This window comes from Equus quagga, chromosome 4, assembly GCF_021613505.1.
Source record: "Equus quagga isolate Etosha38 chromosome 4, UCLA_HA_Equagga_1.0, whole genome shotgun sequence".
In the NCBI taxonomy this organism is placed as follows: domain Eukaryota; kingdom Metazoa; phylum Chordata; class Mammalia; order Perissodactyla; family Equidae; genus Equus; species Equus quagga.
This window is the reverse complement of record NC_060270.1, coordinates 20,466,170-20,472,169: the sequence shown is the minus strand read 5'-3', so window position 1 is coordinate 20,472,169 and position 6,000 is coordinate 20,466,170. Positions and strand designations below refer to the sequence as shown.

General features: G+C 38.0%; 1 protein-coding gene across 1 annotated transcript in view; it reads right to left on the bottom strand.

Annotated features, from left to right (window-relative positions):
• TEX55 (testis expressed 55) overlaps positions 1-6,000 on the bottom strand; it is a 30,530-nt gene that overhangs the window by 463 nt on the left and 24,067 nt on the right. The gene's annotated exons all lie outside the window — the stretch shown is intronic.

The window sequence follows — 6,000 nt, the reverse complement described above, 5'->3', positions numbered from 1 at the left end:
TCTATTCCAGCTGTTCCTATCCCAGTATTCCTGTTTCTATTCCAGCTTTCCTATCCCAGTATTCCTGTTTCTATTGTTTCTGAGTTTCACAGCTATTCTCCTTCAATCTCTGTCATAAAATGGTCTTAAAATTATTAACCTCCACATGAATTCTTTTTAAAAACAGCTTTATTGACATATAATTCATTTACCATAAAATTCACCCTTTTGAAGTGTACAGTTCCGTGGATTTTAGAATAGTAAGAGTTGTGCAACCATTACCACTATCTAATTCCAGAACATTTTCATCGCCCCCAAAAGAAACCTCATCCTCATTGCATTCACTCCCCATCACTCCCTCTCTCCTGCCCCTGGCAACCACTAATCTACCTTCTAGCTCTGTGGATTTGCCTATTCTGGACATTTCCCATAATGGGATCATATAATATGTGGCCTTTTGTGTCTGGCTTCCTTCACTTAGCAGAATGTTTTCAGGGTTCAGCCAAGTCATAGACATGTATCAGTACTTCAGTCCTTTTTATTATCAAATAATACTCCATTGTATGGATCTATCACATTTTTTTTCACTTTTAATTTTTTAAAATTGTGGTAAAAAACATAACATCACATTTACCGTTTTAACCATTTTTTTAAGGTCTTAAAAATCTTTTATGAAAATTTATTCCTAGGTATCTCATTATTTTTTTATTAAGGTTATGAAAGTTAACATCCTTGTGAAATTACAGTTGTACATCATTGTTAGTCATGTTGTAGGTACACCACTTCATCCCTAGTGCCCTCCCCCCACCCCCTTTCCCCTGGCAACCACCGATCAGTTCTCTTTGTCCATATGTTATCTACCACCTATGAGTGGAGTCATACAGAGTTTGTCTTTCTCTGTCTGGCTTATTTCACTCAAGATAATACCCTCAAGGTCTATCCATGCTGTTGTGAATGGGACAACTTTGTCCATTTTTATGGCTGAGTAGTATTCCATTGTATATATATATACCACATCTTCTTTATCCAGTCATCAGTTGCTGGGGACTTAGGTTGGTTCCATGACTTGGCTATTGTGAATAATGTTGCCATGAACATAGGGGTGCATGGAACTTTTGGAATTGCTGATTTCAGGTTCTTAGGATAGATACCCAGTAGTGGGATGGCTGGGTCATAAGGTATTTCTATTCTTAACTTTTTGAGGAATCTCCATACTGTTTTCCATAGTGGCTGCACCAGTTTGCATTCCCACCAACAGTGTATGAGGGTTCCCTTTTCTCCACAGCCTCTCCAACATTGGTCACTCTTGGTTTTGGATATTTTTGCCATTCTAACAGGTGTAAGGTGATATCTTAGTGTAGTTTTGATTTGCATTTCCCTGATGATTAGTGATGATGAGCATCTTTTCATGTGTCTATTGGCCATCCCGTATATCTTCTTTGGAGAAATGTCTGTTCATGTCCCCTGCCCATTTTGTAATTGGGTTATTTGATTTTTTATTGTTGAGTTGAGTGAGTTCTTTGTATATTATGGAGATTAACCCTTTGTCGGATAAATAACTTGTGAATATTTTTTCCCAATTAGTGGGCTGTTTTTTTGTTTCAATCCTGTTTTCCCTTGCCTTGAAGAAGCTCTTTAGTCTGGTGAAGTCCCATTTGTTTATTCTTTCTATTGTTTCCCTCATGTGAGGGGTTATGGTGTCCGAAAAGATTGTTTTGAAGCTGATGTCAAAGAGTGTACTGACGATATTCTCTTCTAGAAGACTTATTGTTTCAGGCCTAATCTTTAGGTCTTTGATCCATTTTGAGTTCATTTTAGTAAATGGTGAAAAAGAATGGTTGATTTTCATTCTTTTACATGTGGCTGTCCAGTTTTCCCAGCACCATCTGTTGAAGAGACTTTCTTTCCTCCATTGTAGGCCCTCAGCTCCTTTGTCAAAGATTAGCTGTCCATAGATGCATGGTTTTATTTCTGGGCTTTCAATTCTGTTCCATTGATCCGTGCATCTGTTTTTGTACCAGTACCATGCTGTTTTGATTACTGTAGCTTTGTAGTATGTTTTGAAGTCAGGGATTCTGATGCCTCCAGCTTTGTTCTTCTTTCTCAGGATTGCTTTAGCAATTCGGGGTCTTTTGTTGCCGCATATGAATTTTAGGATTCTTTGCTCAATTTCTGTAAAGAATGACATTGGAATTCTGATTGGGATAGCGTTGAATCTGTAGATTGCTTTAGGTAGTATGGACATTTTAACTATGTTTATTCTTCCACTCCATGTGCATGGAATGTCTTTCCATCTCTTTATGTAGTCGTCAATTTCTTTCAAGAAGGTCTTGTAGTTTTCGTTGTATAGATCTTTCACTTCCTTGGTTAAATTTATCCCAAGGTATTTTATTCTTTTTGTTGCAATCGTGAATGGGATTGAGTTCTTGAGATCTTTTTTTGTTAGTTCATTGTTAGCATATAGAAATGCTACTGATTTATGTATGTTGATTTTATACCCTGCAACTTTGCTGTAGTTGTTGATTGTTTCTAAAAGTTTTTCTACGGATTCTTTGGGGTTTTCTATATATAAGATCATGGCGTCTGCAAACAGCGAGAGTTTTACTTCTTCATTGCCTATTTGGATTCCTTTTATTTCTTTTTCCTGCCGAATTGCTCTGGCAAAAACCTCCAGTACTATTTTGAATAAGAGTGGTGAAAGTGGGCAGCCTTGTCTTGTTCCTGTTCTGAGAGGGATGGGTTTCAGTTTTTGTCCATTGAGTATGATGTTGGCTGTGTGTTTTTCATATATGGCCTTTATTATGTTGAGGTACTTTCCTTCTATACCTATTTTATTGAGGGTTTTTATCATAAATGGATGTCGGATCTTGTCGAATGCTTTCTCTGCATCTATTGAGATGACCATGTGGTTTTTGTTTCTCATTTTGTTAATGTAGTGAATCACGTTGATTGACTTGCGGATGTTGAACCATCCCTGTGTCCCTGGTATAAATCCCACTTGATCATGGTGAATAATCTTTTTGATATATTGCTGTATTCGGTTTGCCAAAATTTTGTTGAGGATTTTTGCATCTATGTTCATCCGTGATATTGGCCTGTAGTTTTCCTTCTTTGTGTTGTCCTTGTCAGATTTGGGGATCAGGGTGATGTTGGCTTCATAGAATGTATTAGGGAGTGCTCCATCTTCCTCTATTTTCTGGAATAGTTTGAGAAGGATAGGTATTAAATCTTCTTTGAATGTTTGGTAGAATTCTCCAGAGAAGCCGTCTGGTCCTGGACTCTTATTTTGGGGGAGGTTTTTGATTACTGTTTCTATTTCTTTACTTGTGATTGGTCTATTCAGATTCTCTATTTCTGCCTGATTCAGTTTGGGGAGGTTGTATGAGTCTAGGAATTTATCCATTTCTTCCAGGTTGTTCAATTTGTTGGCATATAGTTTTTCATAGTATTCTCTTATGATCCTTTGTATTTCTTCAGTATCTGTTGTGATTTCTCCTCTCTTGTTTCTAATTTTATTTATCTGAGACTTCTCTCTTTTTTTTTTAGTGAGTCTGGCTAAGGGTTTGTCGATTTTGTTAATTTTTTTGAAGAACCAACTCTTTGTTTCATTGATCCTTTCTACTGTCTTTTTTGATTCGATATCATTTATTTCTGCTCCAATTTTTATTATTTCCCTCCTTCTACTGACTTTGGGCTTTGTTTGTTCTTCTTTTTCTAATTCCATTAGGTGTCGTTTGAGGTTGCTTATGTAAGATTTTTCTTGCTTATTGAGGTGAGCCTGTATTGCAATGAATTTCCCTCTTAGGACTGCCTTTGCTGCGTCCCAAATCATTTGGTATGATGTGTTTTCATTTTCATTTGTCTCCAGATAATGTTTGATTTCTTCTTTAATTTCTTCAATAATCCATTGTTTGTTCAGTAGCATGTTGTTTAGTCTCCGCATTTTTGGCCCTTTCCCAGGTTTATTCTTGTAGTTGATTTCTAGTTTCATAGCATTATGATCAGAAAAGATGCTTGATATTATTTCAACCCTCTTGAACTTATTGATGTGTGCTTTGTTTCCCAAGATATGGTCTATCCTTGAGAATGTTCCATGCATGCTTGAGAAGAATGTGTAACCTGCTGTTTTTGGATGAAGTGTCCTATATATATCTATTAGGTCCATCTGATCTAATTTTTCATTTAATTCTATAATTTCCTTGTTGATTTTCTGTCTGGATGATCTGTCCATTGGTGTTAATGGGGTGCGTTGAGGTCCCCTACTATTATTGTATTGCTGTTGATGTCTCCTTTTAGTTTTGTTAATAGTTTCTTTACGAATTTTGGTGCTCCTGTGTTAGGGGCGTATATAAGTGTTATATCATCTTGGTGGAGCATCCCTTTTATCATTATATACTGCCCCTCTTTGTCTTTCTTTATCTGTTTTGCTTTGAAGTCTACTTTGTCTGATATAAGTATGGGAACACCTGCTTTCTTTTGTTCATTATTAGCTTGGAGTATTGTCTTCCATCCCTTCACTTTGAGTCTGTGTTTGTCTTTGGGGCTGAGGTGTGTTTCCTGAAGGCAGCATATTGTTGGATCTTGTTCTTTGATCCATCCTGCCACTCTGTGCCTTCTGATTGGAGAGTTCAATTCATTCACGTTTAGAGTGATTATTGAAAGGTGGGGGCTTACTGTTGCCATTTTATCACTTGTTTTCCGGTTCTTCTGCATTTTGTCCTGATGGAGAGCTGTTACTTTGTGTTATTGTCCTTCTGTTTATCTCCTTTGTTCTGGATTTTGTAACCCGTTTCCTTTTTTTGATTTTTCAGGAATGAGGTTCTTCCTGAGCATTTCTTGAAGAGGAGGTTTTGTGGCGATGAACTCCCTTAACTTTTGTTTATCTTGGAAAGTTTTTATTTCTCCATTGTATTTGAAGGATATTTTCGCTGGGTAGAGTATTCTTGGCTGCAGGTTTTTGTCCTTCAGAGTTTTGAATATTTCATTCCAATCTCTTCTAGCCTGTAAGGTCTCTCCTGAGAAATCTGCTGATAGCCTTATGGGGTTTCCTTTGTAAGTTATTTTCTTCTGCCTGGCTGCCCTTAGTATTTTCTCTTTGCCATTGACTTTTGCTAGTTTCACTACTATATGCCTTGGGGTTGGTCTTCTTGTGTTAATAAAGTTTGGAGATCTATTGGCTTCTGTCACAGGAAGTTCCATCTCTCTTCCCAAGTTTGGAAAGTTTTCAGCTATTATTTCTTTGAACAGGGCTTCTGCCCCCTTCTTCTCTTCTCCCTCTGGTATACCTATAATCCTTATGTTGCATCTCCTAATTGAGTCGGATAATTCTCGGAGAGTTTCTTCATTTCTTTTTAGTCTTAGTTCTCTCTCCTCCTCTGTCTACAGCATTTCTATATTCCTATCCTCCAAATTGCTAATTCTGTCCTCCATATTATCGACCCTACTGTTCAGAGAGTCCAGATTTTTCTTAATCTCCTCCATTGTGTTCTTCATCTCCGGTGTTTCTAATTGGTTCTTCTTTATAGTGTCAAGCTCTTTTGTTACATAGCACCTGAACTCATTGAGTTGTCTATCTGAATTCTCTTTTGACTCGTTGAGTTTTTTAATAATGGCAGTTTTGAAATCATCATCATTTAGCTTATAGATTTCATTGTCTTTGGGATTGTTTTCTGGGTGCTCATCATTTTCCTTCTGTTCTGGAGATTTAATATATTTTTTCATACTGCTTGATGATGTGGATTTGTGCCTCCGCATAGAGATAGAGTTTAGTCACAGCTTCCACTTGTTGCGACTGGTGTGTGGGGGGGCAGCTGTTTAGACTGCACCAACCCGGAACCCTGTCAGCTGTTACTGACTGGACCTGGACCCCTCCTCGTAGTCACAGTGGTCCTGTGGGGTCCCTTGTTGGTTGTGGGGGCAATCGCAAGGGGGCCTCAGGCTGCTGATGCCTACTGTTTCAGCCCACTTAGATGCGCTCCCTCCTTGTGGTCTGCAGCAGTGTTGTGGGCTTTACCAGCAGCT